A 17,408-nucleotide genomic window follows, 5' to 3' on the forward strand; every position below is an offset into this window, starting at 1 on the left:
TTAAAAAGAGCAGCCCCACACTTACAAAGAGGTGCACAGCAATGACGTCTTTAGTGACTAATGAGTTAATAGTTTTATGCTCGTGTGACTTTAAACAGGATTTAGTTCTACACAATGGTGCACAGGCAGAATAATTAATACCGGAAGGTAGTTTGCGTTACCATTAAACTCAAGGCTACCTTTGAGTACAAACACCTTCACGCAACGGACCACCCAAGGCCAAATCACATAATATGTGTAATATGTTGTAATATAGAAAAATATTATACATATATTGCATAGAAAAGTCATGTGATCGGCAATAGCACATTGTTTGCACCTGGTTTTATTTGCGACACCTTAAACTCCATGAATTTGCACACATTTTCTGGGCTTTTGCCCCATTTCCACCTATTTATGACCATTTGCCTGGATTATCAGGGTTTTGCGCTGTGGGATGTAAGGCAATTTAGTGCTTCATTCGTGTCAACTTTCTGGGCAAAAAGTTTTGTACAAGAAGTTGTTTGAAGCTACTGGTTTGTGTCTCTTACGGTCATCACAAGGGCAAAACTCTAGTGAATCTGTTCCTACGTTCCCAAAGTTTAGGTCTGTTCTTTACTGACACACTAGGAAAGCCTGAGAAAGTCAACTCATTAGCCTTATGATTAAGCTACCAAAAAAACATGAATACCTGACATGGATTTACGATAACATTGACAATGAGGCAAACGCTTGAAAACGTGCAGATTGTAATAACACATAATGAGCATCAGACATCCAAGCCCCTGTCCTCGGTGACCTCTGTTTACATTTAGTGGATAAGCGCTGGGACCTGCCTGCCTGCTTCTTTTACTGCAGGGTGCAGTGAAAAGCTGAAATTGTGATGTGTTGTTTTTACTGCTCTATGGTACACAGGGGCCCAGGTATGTGCTAATCACAAATATAATAGAAATACTCCCACGCCCGACTGGGAAATATCTAGCGAATAAGATAATTTTCTATGCAGACGGCACGGAGAGGCCTCAGGCCTGTCTGTGCACGCACAGGCCTGAAGCACGTGACACCTTCAGCTTCCGCGCGCCCTGGAATAGGAGCCATGTAAGAATTCGCAGAGTTTTTACATGGTGTTTTTCTTCAACAAAATGCCTCCGCTATAACCACAGCATACAATTCACGTGGTTTTATAAAATAAAAAGGGAAATCAAACTCATTTTGCACAGTTCTGAGTAAGAATTTTGGAACAAGGTGCACACAAATTCTTTTTAAGAGTGCACAGATTTTTTGGAGTGAAGAAACCATAAAAACAGCCTAGGCTACATTTACCATGGAGTAAAACTTTGATTGATGGCGTCCAGACTTCTGGATCAGTTTTGTGATTGAATAGACTCAGCAGCAGCGGCTCCTTCGCTATGGCGGAGGAGCGTCCCCCCTCCCTTCTGCCCAGCTAAGGGAAAGGAAAAACAAAATGATAAGAAAACAGTATTCTTATCATTTTATTTTTCCTCTAGACGGAGACTCCCCTTCCATGCCATGACAGGCAAGGAAGGGGAGTGGTGGGCAGCACTGCTGTCAGTGATCATGATGGTTTGGCCGACCGTCTTAGGATGGCCAAACCGTCATGCGCATTGACATCTCCCCAACCCATTGCGGGCTGGAGAGAACTGCAAGCGTGGGCTCCCAGACCCCGGATCGGAAATCAAGCATGCTCGGACCAATGCCAGTACTTGTGTCATGCTGGCACCAGCATGAGAGAGAGAAGCACTGGGATTGGTTGTGGGGAGTCTAGGAGCCTCCGCACGTACACAGCATGAAGGAGACGGTCAGAGCAGCGATCGGTGAGGAGCAGGTAAGTTATTTTCTTTTTTTTGTTTATTTTTTGTCTGTCCACCCCATCAGTCCATACCCCTCATACGCCACTCTGCCGCAAGACCAGCCACTATTATTATTGTTATTATGGATGGGGCTTTAAGTGGGAAAAAAAACTGGGGGTTCTCTAAAAGGGACGGGGCAAACCACTTAAAGGGGTGTGGCCTATCCAAGTAGGGGCGTGGTCTAAATCAAGATAACTTGCATTTTGTGCTTAAGAAAATCCCCTCCAATTATCCTACTGTAGGAAGGTGGATATCTGACTATGGTTACCCCCAAATTTTTGCCTAGTGTCTAGCTGGTTTTTCGACTTAGTTGGCCTGAGATCCTGCCATTCAGGCTCTCAGGCTATCTGCTCTCTCTGTAAAATGGACTCCATGTACCCTAGGTACATACCCAATTGGTTGGATCACCCTGTCAGCCCCTGTACCAGTGTACACTAGGTACCCAGGGCATTGGTGTATCCAAGGCCTGCCAGGGGCTGAAGCATGTATTATGCCACCCCAGGCTTGGCCTAACAATCTGACACAACTGGCTGATCACTCAGCTGGGGTAAGTTGGTGTAATCACCTCTTACTTAGGTGTAGTATACCTATACCTAAACTTAAATGGGACACCTGGTAACCTATAAGTCACTCCTATGGCAGGCCTTAACAATCCTGAAGGCAGAGTGCTTGGTTCCATGTGAGATGGTGCTCTGGCATGAGCTGAGCCTGTCTGCAGTGGTCGGAACAACTTCCTTCTACTGTTTCCAGATATCGTCATACCATATACTCTTAAGTGCATTATGAACCTCGCGGTTAAATGCTACCTTTGGTTTGGCTTTATCAAAACATGTCGAGTAAGGTGTCATACGAATTGGAATACTAACCCCTCGCCAATTCTGGCGACGGGGTTAGCATTCCACCCTTCTAGAGGGACACGACATGTACAGTACCTGAAACCCGGGTAAAATCAGACATAGCCTCAGCTCCACAAAATGGATGCTGCCACCACAGACACAAGTCTGCCCTCCTGCTGCTGGGAGTCCTTCCAGCTTGGGAGGTGTGGACAAAGGGTTTCCTGCCAGGGGAGGTGCGTGCATCACCCCAGACAGGATTTTGTGTATTGGTCAGGTAGGGCTTGAAAGAAACCAGACATGCCTGTGGCTCACAAGGAGCCTCGGGGCATATGCCAGTTCAAACCGGTCCTGGGGCACACCAGTCCCGGGCCTGGGGCGAGCTGGACAAAGGATTGGGGGTGTAACCACCCCCCTTCCTGGTCCCACCCATAGGGAGGGACCTAGCAGGTAGTCCGGCCCCTAGAATCCGAATAAAGGTAGGAGCTGTGTCCTAAGACTTCAGACATCCTGGAATCAACTTGAAACTAAGAAGAAGACGGGAACTTCGACATTCTGCTGCACAGAAGACTGAAGAAAATCTCCCCTGTGGTCAGGGAGTGACCACCTTGCTAACGCAAGCACCATCCAGCGAATCAACGTCTGCTTTGCCGCCGCCTCCCGCCGGAGCCCGAGCCCAGAGACTGACAAGACCTGGACCTCCAGACCTCTCACCGCCCGATCCACAGTCCCTGCAAAGAGGAGACCCGTGGAGGCACCGAGACACGTGGAGCCAGCCATCTTGAAACGACCACGACAAGCTGACCAGTGCAACAACCGAGGCTCCCTCCAAGTTGTGCTTTGGGTCCTGAGAAGCCCAACCCTCGAGCAGCATCTGCACCAAAGGTGAGCCCTCCAGCATCTCCACGATCTGCGTGGGGCCCTTCTGCATTTTGCCACTCGACGCGCCTAACCGGTTGCTGGCCCGCTGGCTAGTGGCCATCTTGGCGACGAAATCTACGACAAACACCGCTGGTCTGGTTGCTCCAGACTGGCCCTTGCTCCCCTCCAAAGGAGCAATCCCTCTGACCTTGCTGGTCAGAACCAACAGCTGATTTCCGAATCCTCCTGCAATTGCTTTTGCCAAGGCTTGTTTGCTTCGATCAAGTCGCCGACACCGCCGACAGCGAGAGCCTGCGTGGGACAGCTCGTGAGCCGACTCCTGGACGTCGTCGACCTTCAGGGACCACGTGGCTGCGGAGACAAGCTACCCCTCATCACCTGTTTGCACCCGACATCGCCTGGTACCCACCTGGTGCCACGCTGGTCACTGGCTAGTGACTGTGAACACTGTCCCCTCTGCTTACAGGTCTTCAACATCTCCGATCCACTCTTGGATCCACTGCATCTCTTCCCGACCGACCGCCTGCAGCATCTTTGTCCCAGGCTCAACGGAACAGATAGAAGAAACCCGACGCACTTTGAGGCCTATGCACCCGCTTCCTGTGGGTGAGGTAAAGCTGGCACTCCGGTGCCCATGTGTAGTAATACATCTCTAGTGCCTGTGTTCCAAATCTTAAGTTCCTAGGTCATCCGGAAGATTCCTTTTGCAGTAACTTTGTACTTTTTACGCACCCATTGAAACCTATGGGAGCCCGCGTGTGACTATTTGCTCTGCACACGCCGCCCGTGGACCTCCTGGTCACTAACTGACGTTAGCTCCTTGTAGGCCTAGCGATTCTAGAGGCCCTAGGCCTTTTCCCTTTTCTGTTCGTGGTACTTATACCACTATTTTAGTATATGGTTCGAGTGGCCACCAGGGCCTATCCATATAAAGTGCAACTTCTGTGTATTCTGTGATAATCTTGTTTGACGATTTGTGCTCCTGTGCTCATAAAGAGACTAGGGGTTACTTTGAGAAATAAATACATGTATATTTTGAATATATATCTGTGTGGTGTCCTTTCATTGGTATAAAAGGGGGTTACTATTGGTAAAACAGCTTGCTTAACACGCATCACGAGTTTAGCCTCAAAGACTGCTTAGCCTACGCTACCACTAGGGCAGCTAGTCCAAAAAGGTTGACTTACAACCACACCATAAGGGTTGCTTGGCATGGTACAAGGTGGTCACTAGAACTAGTGAACAGCATATACCAGGCCAACTTCTCACATTGGTGAGCAGCGGTTGGATTTGAGCTTGCTGTGTTTTACCATTGTAATCTCTTGGTTACCAATTGAAAGATCACATAGGTACCTGTAGGTACATATAAAACAAGATTAGATATACTTAAGTTCTACTGAACTTAGTTGTTGTAGAGCAAAGGGAGTAGCACACCCTGACTACAACTACTAGATAGGTTTAGTAGGTAAACCCAAGTGTAGGTAGATTGCAACACATCCACCCACACTTAAGAGCAATGGCCGGGGCAGAGGGGTCCACTGTACCCATCTCTGTTGAGAGTGACCCCCAGAGGGCACCATCCAGCTTTGCTACCCTTAATCAGAATGAGCTCAGGCATTTGGCAACTCTTAGAGGCCTTAAACAGCCCAAGAACCCAAACTCTGCTGAGCTCAGAGAGCTCTTACAGAATGATGAGAATCAGAGAGCACTCAAGAAAGCTTCCCAGTTAGCCCCCTTAGGGTCAGGAACAGGAGGCCCCCCTTCTGAAGATGCCACTGAAGTACCCCTTCCCAATAGTCACCCCTTAGATGGGATGCCTACCACAGAGGATGAGAGTGAAAAGGATACTGACAGTAGTGAGGATGAAGGGAGAACTAGCCCAGTGCCAAGTGTTATACTTGGCCCAGCTAAACCAAGGCTATTGGGGACTGACAGTGGGGTCAACCCACTGGATCTCCCCAGTGGACTTAACCCAGGGCTTGGAAGGCAAAGGAATCGCTCAGGTGACTCCAATGCTTCCCATGGCTCTAGAGGCTCTCAAGGTCACTCCAGGAGAAGGATGACCACCCCTCAGAGGAGGGAACATGAGGCCAAGATGCAAGAGGCTCAGCTGAGGATCAGGAAGCAGGAGCTAGAAGTAGCCCTGATGGAAGAAAAACTGAGCAAGGCTAGGCAGCATAGAGAGAGTGGGTCTATACCCACTGGTGGCAGCAATGTCCCTAGGGACAAAGATAGGGTCTTTGACAATAGGAACCTGTCCAAGATTGTGCCCCCCTACAAAAGTGGGGATGACATCCACAAATGGATGACTGCTCTTGAGAGAGCCTGCAAAGTGCAGCAGGTTCCTGAAGACCAGTGGGCAGCAATCTTATGGCTCTCCTTTGAGGGGAGAGGCAGAGATAGACTCCTCACTGTTAGAGAAGAGGATGTCAGAAATTACAGAGTCCTGAAGAGTGTCCTAGTTGATGGGTTAGGCTTAACCACTGAACAGTACAGGTTAATGTTCAGAGACACCCAGAAGACACAGACTCAGGACTGGTCTGAATATGTGGAATGTGCCACTAAGGCTTTGGAGGGTTGGTTGCTGGGAAGTAAGGTGTCTGATTATACAGGATTGTACAATTTGATGATGAGAGAGCAGATTTTAAGTAATTGTCAAAACCAGCTTCTCCATCAACACCTGGTAGACTCAGATTTGACCTCTCCCCAAGAATTGGGAAAGAGGGCAGATAAATGGGTCAGGACCAGGATCAGGCCTAAAAACCAGGGTGGTGACCAAAAGAAAGATACCACCAAGCCTCAAGAGAAGGGTGGGGATAAAGAAAAAGAGAAACCTTCCTCAGGGCCCCAAAACTCCACACAGGGTGGTGGGTCCCAAGCTCCCTCCTCTACCACAGCTAAAAAGCCCTACTGCCATGAGTGTAAAACTCCTGGGCATTGGAAAACTGACAGCGGTTGCCCAAGGGCTAAAAACAAAACTGTTCCTCCAATTACTCCTGTCACACCACCTATTACTGTCAGCAGTAATCCCCCAGGTGGTGGGAGTGCCCCCAGAAATCTGGGTGGGTTTACTTGGGGAACACAGGGGGACCCTGGCTTAGCCAATTCCCCTACAGCAACCACTCTTGTCTGTGATGGTGGCATGGGGTTTGCCAACTTCACTGCCTGTCCCAACACTTTGGGTAGGTACAGACAGGAGCCCTACATCAATGGTACAAAAGCTGAGGCCTACAGAGACACTGGGGCTAGCATCACAATGGTGGCCCATTGGCTAGTTCCCTCTGAGCAGCTTTTGCCCGGTTTCTCCTACCAGGTGACTAACATTGATGGCAAACAGAACAGTCATCCCATGGCAGAGGTATGTCTCAGCTGGGGAGGGGTCACTGGCCCTAAAAGGGTAGCAGTGTCCCCAACCTTGCCTGTAGACTGCTTACTGGGGAATGACTTAGAACTCTCAGCTTGGGCTGGAGTTGAACAAGACACCCATTCTAAAATGGTAGGCCTTTCACAAAAGGGTAGGGGGGTTGTGCCATTCACAACCCCTGTCCAAATAGATTTCCTCCCTGAAAAGGTTGGAAGGGCAGTGGTAGCCACAGCCCAGGCACAGACAGACTTCCCTGTAGGGACTGGCAGAGCTGTGACAGTCACAGCTCAAACACAAACTGAGTGCCCCCCTGAAAAGGTTGGCAAGGCTGTAATGGTCTCAGCCTATACTCAGACTGACATAGGTGTAGTGAAGCCTGAAACAATGGATCACTCCACACAAACTGAGAGTAGTGGGGAGGAAGAAAAGTCTCCCTCTCCCCAGACATTAGGAAAAGGTCAGCCTCCTCAGGGATCTGACCTCACCCCTTGTGAAGGAACTGCCCCAGAGGTAGCCAGGCCTGGCCTGGCAGAGCCTCTGATGTCAGTGGCCCCTTCCAAGGTGGGATCCAGTCTGGTGCAGGTAGCCTGCCTCTCTCTACCCTGCCTCAGTCAGCCCAGGGCTGCAGAGGTCAGGGAGGCCAGTGGACCCCCAGAGGGCCCCTGTCCACAAGAACCCCCCCATCAAAAGAATGAGGATTGCCTGGCTAGTAGCCCTAGTCAGGTGATGGGTAAAAACATTCCTGAGGGATCTCCTTTACAGGTAGTTAGGGACCTCCCCCAGGGGGATTCTGTTGGGCACAGGCAAACATGGGACCTTAGGGCCCCAAACCTGACCTGTCCCTCCAGTAAGCCCACAAAAGGGACCCAGCCTCCAGCTTTAGGTAGCCAGAGGCTGACCCTGAGAGCACAGTGCAACTCAGTTAAAGAAAGAAAGGCATCCATGGTGGAGGATGATTGGAGGAAGCTGAGGCCTCACTTTGAGGACACTCACTTCAGTACTCCATCTCAACACCAGCCTTTTACTTTGCCAAGACACACCACAGGTAGAGATTCCCTATGGTGGAGACCCTCTGATACCCTTAGGGTGAGGGATTGCTTAGTGGACCATGAGACAGGGGGTAACCATGCCAGTGCTGGTTCCTCCTTATATGGCCACTTGGGCAATATAGGCTTACCTGGTCAAGGTCAGCCTTATCTCCCTTCGTTTGGGGGGGGGTTGTGTAGGAAGGTGGATATCTGACTATGGTTACCCCCAAATTTTTGCCTAGTGTCTAGCTGGTTTTTCGACTTAGTTGGCCTGAGATCCTGCCATTCAGGCTCTCAGGCTATCTGCTCTCTCTGTAAAATGGACTCCATGTACCCTAGGTACATACCCAATTGGTTGGATCACCCTGTCAGCCCCTGTACCAGTGTACACTAGGTACCCAGGGCATTGGTGTATCCAAGGCCTGCCAGGGGCTGAAGCATGTATTATGCCACCCCAGGCTTGGCCTAACAATCTGACACAACTGGCTGATCACTCAGCTGGGGTAAGTTGGTGTAATCACCTCTTACTTAGGTGTAGTATACCTATACCTAAACTTAAATGGGACACCTGGTAACCTATAAGTCACTCCTATGGCAGGCCTTAACAATCCTGAAGGCAGAGTGCTTGGTTCCATGTGAGATGGTGCTCTGGCATGAGCTGAGCCTGTCTGCAGTGGTCGGAACAACTTCCTTCTACTGTTTCCAGATATCGTCATACCATATACTCTTAAGTGCATTATGAACCTCGCGGTTAAATGCTATCTTTGGTTTGGCTTTATCAAAACATGTCGAGTAAGGTGTCATACGAATTGGAATACTAACCCCTCGCCAATTCTGGCGACGGGGTTAGCATTCCACCCTTCTAGAGGGACACGACATGTACAGTACCTGAAACCCGGGTAAAATCAGACATAGCCTCAGCTCCACAAAATGGATGCTGCCACCACAGACACAAGTCTGCCCTCCTGCTGCTGGGAGTCCTTCCAGCTTGGGAGGTGTGGACAAAGGGTTTCCTGCCAGGGGAGGTGCGTGCACCACCCCAGACAGGATTTTGTGTATTGGTCAGGTAGGGCTTGAAAGAAACCAGACATGCCTGTGGCTCACAAGGAGCCTCGGGGCATATGCCAGTTCAAACCGGTCCTGGGGCACACCAGTCCCGGGCCTGGGGCGAGCTGGACAAAGGATTGGGGGTGTAACCACCCCCCTTCCTGGTCCCACCCATAGGGAGGGACCTAGCAGGTAGTCCGGCCCCTAGAATCCGAATAAAGGTAGGAGCTGTGTCCTAAGACTTCAGACATCCTGGAATCAACTTGAAACTAAGAAGAAGACGGGAACTTCGACATTCTGCTGCACAGAAGACTGAAGAAAATCTCCCCTGTGGTCAGGGAGTGACCACCTTGCTAACGCAAGCACCATCCAGCGAATCAACGTCTGCTTTGCCGCCGCCTCCCGCCGGAGCCCGAGCCCAGAGACTGACAAGACCTGGACCTCCAGACCTCTCACCGCCCGATCCACAGTCCCTGCAAAGAGGAGACCCGTGGAGGCACCGAGACACGTGGAGCCAGCCATCTTGAAACGACCACGACAAGCTGACCAGTGCAACAACCGAGGCTCCCTCCAAGTTGTGCTTTGGGTCCTGAGAAGCCCAACCCTCGAGCAGCATCTGCACCAAAGGTGAGCCCTCCAGCATCTCCACGATCTGCGTGGGGCCCTTCTGCATTTTGCCACTCGACGCGCCTAACCGGTTGCTGGCCCGCTGGCTAGTGGCCATCTTGGCGACGAAATCTACGACAAACACCGCTGGTCTGGTTGCTCCAGACTGGCCCTTGCTCCCCTCCAAAGGAGCAATCCCTCTGACCTTGCTGGTCAGAACCAACAGCTGATTTCCGAATCCTCCTGCAATTGCTTTTGCCAAGGCTTGTTTGCTTCGATCAAGTCGCCGACACCGCCGACAGCGAGAGCCTGCGTGGGACAGCTCGTGAGCCGACTCCTGGACGTCGTCGACCTTCAGGGACCACGTGGCTGCGGAGACAAGCTACCCCTCATCACCTGTTTGCACCCGACATCGCCTGGTACCCACCTGGTGCCACGCTGGTCACTGGCTAGTGACTGTGAACACTGTCCCCTCTGCTTACAGGTCTTCAACATCTCCGATCCACTCTTGGATCCACTGCATCTCTTCCCGACCGACCGCCTGCAGCATCTTTGTCCCAGGCTCAATGGAACAGATAGAAGAAACCCGACGCACTTTGAGGCCTATGCACCCGCTTCCTGTGGGTGAGGTAAAGCTGGCACTCCGGTGCCCATGTGTAGTAATACATCTCTAGTGCCTGTGTTCCAAATCTTAAGTTCCTAGGTCATCCGGAAGATTCCTTTTGCAGTAACTTTGTACTTTTTACGCACCCATTGAAACCTATGGGAGCCCGCGTGTGACTATTTGCTCTGCACACGCCGCCCGTGGACCTCCTGGTCACTAACTGACGTTAGCTCCTTGTAGGCCCAGCGATTCTAGAGGCCCTAGGCCTTTTCCCTTTTCTGTTCGTGGTACTTATACCACTATTTTAGTATATGGTTCGAGTGGCCACCAGGGCCTATCCATATAAAGTGCAACTTCTGTGTATTCTGTGATAATCTTGTTTGACGATTTGTGCTCCTGTGCTCATAAAGAGACTAGGGGTTACTTTGAGAAATAAATACATGTATATTTTGAATATATATCTGTGTGGTGTCCTTTCATTGGTATAAAAGGGGGTTACTATTGGTAAAACAGCTTGCTTAACACGCATCACGAGTTTAGCCTCAAAGACTGCTTAGCCTACGCTACCACTAGGGCAGCTAGTCCAAAAAGGTTGACTTACAACCACACCATAAGGGTTGCTTGGCATGGTACAAGGTGGTCACTAGAACTAGTGAACAGCATATACCAGGCCAACTTCTCACACCTACCTTCGGAAAACACTCTCTTTAAAGGATTTCTCTTCCTCCTACAACGCGGCTCACCTAGCATGACGTCTCCACTCCTCAGTAGTGAGCAAAATGAGCATGAGCACATTGAAGTGCATGCTCTCACTGCAGTCCAATAAAAAAAAGAAAGAAAACGGACTACCTTTGCGAGGCCCAAAAATAGAGCTCGACAGAGACCCGTTTCGAGGCCCCCTGTAAATAGCTGCCGGTGCTCAGACTCGGCCCTCTTAAAGCCCTGCATCCATCCATCCTAAGCACTGCGCCATCCAACCATCTTTCAATCCATCCATACATTCCTACCTAAATACATGCATACATCTGTCCCTGCACCTATCCTAAGCATCTATCAGCCCACCCGCCTATCCTAAGTACTGGTCCATTCATCCATTCATCCTTCCATCCATCCATCCATCCATCCATCCATCCATCCATCCATCCATCCATCCATCCATCCATCCATCCATCCATCCATTCATCCATTCATCCAGCCAGCAATCCATGTATTCCTTCATTCATTCATCCATCCAGCCATACATCATCCATACATACATACATGTGTCCCTGGACCTATCCTAAGCATCTATCAGCCCACCCGCCTATCCTAAGTACTGGTCCATGCATCCATTCATTTTTCCATCCATCCAGACATTCATCCATCCATCCATATAGCTATCCATTCATCCATCTGGCCATCCATCCACTCGCCCTTTATTCACCTATCCGTCCTTCTTTCTGTGCACCCTCCGCCCTCGATCCTAAACACTCCGTATTATACTCATCCACCCAGCTTCTTAATGGGCCGAAAAGGCTTGTGATAACCATTGACAGACAGATGTTTCTGATAAAGAACAAGAAAGCTTTCAGTTGCTCTTGGGGACCATAGTTCACCCCCCTTCTCTGGTGGTGTTTTAATGAAAGGTTGATTCAGCGAAAGAAATGTAAACCAGCTTTTAAGTGTAAGACGCTAATTCAGAAACATAACCTTTTGTCCATTTCTATATAGGAACACTGCTTTAAATTGGCCGTGACTGACAGATACTGAATACCTGTAGTTCTTACATTTGAGAGAGTATACCAAACAGCTAATTTGGGGTGGTGAGAACCTGCCCTTCTATATTTCCATGTGAAGCACAGTATAGGAATATAAAGGTAATTCCAACGCTACTATCTTCATATTAAAGAGGGGGTGTGAGAACTAAGTGAGCCAGGCAAAGCGTGTGTTTTCGTAGCACTAAAACAAGACACTGTGAAAGGTCAGAGCAGCGTCGTGCTGGAGTTGGCTGCCTGTGGTCGTCTCCAGAGGCGCAACTAGAGCCAAATTTTGGGGAAGGCTAGTTCTTCCAGCAATAGGCAGAGTGAAGATGCAGGGGCTCTAAAAAGGGGAGAAAAACAACAAAGCCTCATTTACATGCAAATGGTCTTTTATAGACCTGTGAAGTACTCGATGCGGCTGTGTGTGCGCACCCGGGTAGCCGTCTCAGCCTGGGGTAATGGGCGTTGCGCGCCTGGTCATCTCTCTCGTAATCATCCCATGAAGATGTTGCTGCTCCTGCACTGCAAAAAGAGAAGGGAAATCCTGAGAGAAAATGGCTCTCTTTAAAGGATTTCCCTTCCCCTACAACGCGGCTCACCTGGCATGATGTCTCCACTTCTCAGTAGTAAGCGACGTGCATGCTCTCATTGCAGTCCAATTAAAAAAAAAGAAAACAGACTACCTTTGTGAGGCTCAAAAATAGAGCCTGATAGAGACCCGTTTCGAGGCCCCCTGAAAATAACTGCCGGTGCTCAGACCCAGACAGACCCGGCCCACTTAAAGCCCTGATTATGGAGTATAGCGCATGGCTACCCTAACAGGGTTTCCCAGTGCTTGGAGAAACAGTAGATCAGCCTAATTGGAGCTAAAACAACCACGTCTTTAGTTCCTTGCGAAAGGTGTGAGGGAGGTACAGCATCTTAATGACGCCGGACGAGCTTTGCAAAGCCTGGGACCAAGAAAAGAAAAAGATGGCCCACCCATGCGAGCATACCTGACCCTTGGGACAGCAAACAGAAAACCACTGCTGGAGCTCAGGGTGCGAGACGGATAATATGGGCATGCCAGTTTTTGCAGGTCCTGAGCGGGCACGGATCTTATACATATAGCATATTGCTTTTAAATCGACACGCTCGGTCACTGGGAGCCAGTGAAGTTGCCAGAGAAGCCTAAATGTAGACACATTTTTTGGAAGGCAAAACAAGTGCCTGGCAGCGGAATTCTGAACCACCTGCAGGCATCTTAGGGATGCCTTATCTGCCCCTAGGTATAAAACATTGCCATAGTCAAGCCTAGAGAGTATCAAGGCCTGAATGACTGTTCTTTGTACAAACAATCGTAGAAACCACAGTATCTTCTTAGCCATTTCAAGGATGCAAAGCACTTAGAAGCTAAAGTGGCTTGCGGCTTCATAGACAGGGTGGAATTCAGCAAGAAACCCCGGTTCTTTACTTTTTTGGTGGAAATAGGTGGAATTCCCAGTATGGCTAGCCAGTGTTGAGGGCCCTAGTCGGTGGTTCTTGTCCAGTATCATCATCTCAGTCTTGGCGACATTCAGCTTGAAGGAGTTGGTGTTCATCCAGGTGGCGGCCAGGTTGAGGAAAGAGTTGAGATCTTCTGATTTTGGCTGCTTGTCCTGATGACAAGGAGAAAATAATCTGGGTGTCATCAGCATACAAAAACAGAGTCAACCTGCAGCTTTCCACCAGGTCTGCCAGCCGGCCGACATTGATGTTAAAAAGTAAAGGGATGAGGGTAGATTCCTGGGGAACGCCTGAGGAAAGGGGGAGAGATCTCAATGCTATATTGGTTGAGAAGACCTGGAAAGTGCAGTTTCACAGGAAGGAGGAGAGCCATTCCAGAGCTGAGCCCTGGATGCCCAATAGGATCAATTTATCCAAGAGAATAGCATGGGACACAGTGTCGAACGCTGCGCTAAGATTCAATGGGATCAGCGTGGCTGTGCTACCAGAATCTACAAGTCATCTTATTTGTTCAGTAACTCCCAGGAGGGTAGTTTCAGTACTGTGCCCTGCTCAGATACCGGACTGAGAGGGGTGGAGAGTGTCCTTGGTTTCCACAAATGAGGTGAGCTGAGAATTAATCTGTTTCTTGAGTATTTTAGAGGAGATAGGGAGTAATGAGATAGTTCTGACATTAAACAGAATGGCAGAGTCCAGGTGAGGCTTTTTCAGCAAGGTGAGGACCATAGCATGCTTACAAGCCTGGAGCAACAGACCATCAGTAAGGGAGATATTCAGGAGTTCCAGTACCGGCTGTAATGCTTGCGAGCTTAGAGTACTCAGTTTGGCTATGGGAAGAGGGTCTAAGGGTGACGATGATTTATTAGAAGCCAGAAGGTCTATCAGCCGGGGTTGGTCCAGCGGAGTGAAGGACTGCAACCCTGCTGGAAACTTGCATGTCCCTGGGGCAATGATACCCCTAGAAAAGGGCAGGATTGAAGTAGGGCTGGGTCTCCCGAGCTTTAAGTTAGTGATGTCAGCTCTAGCATCAGCAAGACCAGCCTGGATATCATTTACTTTTAAAATAAAAAGTCAGCAAGCTCCTTGCATTGAACATGGGACAGTGAGGGGGAGGAGGAATATGATTCGGATCAGATAGGTGTTGGATCACTTTGGAAAGAGTTTTAGAGCAGTTTTGAGGCCAGGAGATTTCTTCAGAGTAAAACAGGGCACATGCCTTCCTACAGTGTAGGTGGGTCTGGCTCAGGGCAGTTTTACATTTGGTTTCAAGTCAGAGTCATATAGCTTCCTCCAGGCTCTCTCTAATCACTTGCAGAACTTATTTTCTTTTTGTAGGGTCTCCTCAAACCGGTGGGGGTGGGGGTGAATGGTGTAGAATCGAAGATTTTAGTTGGGCTGGTAGTGTTGTGTTTAAGGAGGTTCGGAGCCAGTTATCAATCACGTATTGATCTAGTTTGGTATTGTGGGTTAGTTGGGATAACGTCCTTTGTAGACAGGCGTTGAGCTTGGTGATGTCCGAATTTGCCCAGTTTCTAATCATTACCTTTGGCCTGACTGTCGTTAAGGATGGTGAAGGGGGAGTGGGTATGAGAAAGGGCACCATCAGGTGATCAGACCACAGTAGCGGAAGAGGTGAGTCTGTAGCAAGACCAGGGATGTTGGAAAAAATAGGGTCTAGCAAGTGACCTGCTTTGTGAGTCAGAGACAAATAGATTAGCTTGAGAAGCAAGGCACCAAAGTCCTCAGTGAAGGTTTGGCTAAGGATACAAGTGGAGTCCTCTAAGTGCAAGTTGAACTCTCAAAATAGAGTAAAGTTGGCGCTTTTTAGTACACAGGGGGAGATTGCGTCCAGAACAGTGGAGTACCAGGAGGGCAGTAGATTAATATACCGGAGATAGTATAACTGGGTGTAAATTGGAGGGAGAAGAGCAGGGCTTCACATGCTGGGAGCGATAGCTCCTCGATTTTTCACTGAAAGATGTCTTTGCAGATAATCGCTATGCCACCTCCCATCTTATCTTTATGGTCTTTCCTGAGGATGTGATAGTTGGGGGGAAGAGCAATGATGAGGTCTGGTGAGGAAGCCTCATTTAGCCAGGTCTCAGTTAAAAACAGAGCATCCAGGGCCGTATCTAGTAGAAGGTCGTGGATATGTAAGTTATTGCTCACTAAACAGCGGCAATTGATGTTGAAAAAGCTAAAGAAGTCGCTGTGGTTTCTGCTCTTTATCCGGGCCGGTGCATGGAAAACCTCTAGCTGGGGTTCTGCCTGAGCGCCGATGGAGGTGGCCAGGGAATTGGGCAACCTACAGGAGAAGTGGCAGTGATTGCACCTATCATGACCAACAGAGGGGCTGTTGGATGACCGGTATGCCTCTAAGCAGGCCGGTCTTAGAGCTCTGAGTTGATCAGGCATCAGGACAATTTTGTCTGAGTTGGAACGGACAGGGTCCCTGGAACCTGGTCCCGATCAGCTTGGACGGGCATAGACGATGCTGCCTTTGGTGCGCCATTGGCATGCTAGCGACACGCCCGCTGAGTGTGCCCGCTGCACGTCAGGCTTACTGAACTGAGCTTCTGTGATTGAATACAGGAACATTGAGTTCCTGTGATTGAATACAGGTACACTGAGCTTCGCTCCTGTTATTGAATACAGGTATACTGAGCTCCTGTGATCGAATACAGGTACACCAAGCTGAGCTCTTGTGATTGAATACAGGTACACTGAGCTGGCTCTTGTGATTGAATGCAGATACACAGAGATGAACTCTTTGATTGAATACAGGTACGCTGACCTCCTGAGACTGAATATAGGTACACTAAGCTGAGCTCTTGTGATTCAATGCAATTATACAGAGCTGAGCTCTTGTGATTAAATACAGGCTTACTGAGCAAGTTCCTGTGCTTGAATACAGGCACAGAGAGCTCCTGTGATTGAATACAGGCTTACTGAGCTGATCTTCTGTGATTGAATACAGGTACGCTGAGCTCATGTGATTGAATACAGTTACACTGAGCTAAGCTCCTGTGATTGAATACAGCTAAGCTCCAGAGAGCATGCTGGTGGAGTACTCCTCCTCCATGCAGACAAGCTATACAGGTTCAGGTGCTAAGCACTGGGGAGTTAAGCTTGTTCATTTATTAGGCACCGATGGAATGTGCTGGCTCAGTTCCTGAGTGAAGATGCACTAAGCAGGCTCTATCACTGGCTGCATTAATATGAATTGAGCTGGCTTAGTGAAGATGTATTGAGGAGTCTAATCCTCAGTGTCATAGCTGCCAGATTTTCAGACATCTTATGTGCAATATTTCTAAGGTTTCAGTGTGCGTACGAGTGTCATTCTACTGATAAATGTGTGGTGCTTTGAGTGATACTTTCACACCAGCAAATTAAAGCAATCACTTGTATTTGGGTGACTCTCAGTGAGTTTTCTGCTATTGCATCCTAAGGTATTCCACAACAATGTACATCTATGTATATATGTATAGAGAAATTCTATAGTGCAAACTTAGCCAACAGACAGCGCAAAGCTGTACCCAGTCTGTATAGGTTGTCCAGACAAGCATAAAGTCAAAGAGTGACAGGAGAAGTAGTGATTTGTGTACTGTTATTGCATTGTGATGTGGTTGTCTTTAAATAGATGCGTCTTCAACTCTTTTCTAAAATGGAGCAGCATCTCTTATTGTGGGGACGGGGATGTTGTTCTAGATTCTGGGTGCATGAATAGAACTGTCCTAGTTCCTTTTTATTTTTTATTTTTTACACTTCTTAATCTGCACCAAATACAAGCTATTTGGTTGTTGTCAGTGCTTGTTAGCAGTATTATCTAAATGAGTAAGAACAATGATTTGTTGTGAATAATTAGAATTCTAACTATGTCTATTTTGAAAGTGTTACCCTTTGCAATTAACATTATTCAGGTATGTGGAAGAGGTACTGATCTTTGGAGTGTCTCGGTCACTCGCAATGT

The sequence above is a fragment of the Triturus cristatus genome, chromosome 1_1 (assembly GCF_964204655.1).
Source record: "Triturus cristatus chromosome 1_1, aTriCri1.1, whole genome shotgun sequence".
Classification (NCBI taxonomy): Eukaryota; Metazoa; Chordata; class Amphibia; order Caudata; family Salamandridae; genus Triturus; species Triturus cristatus.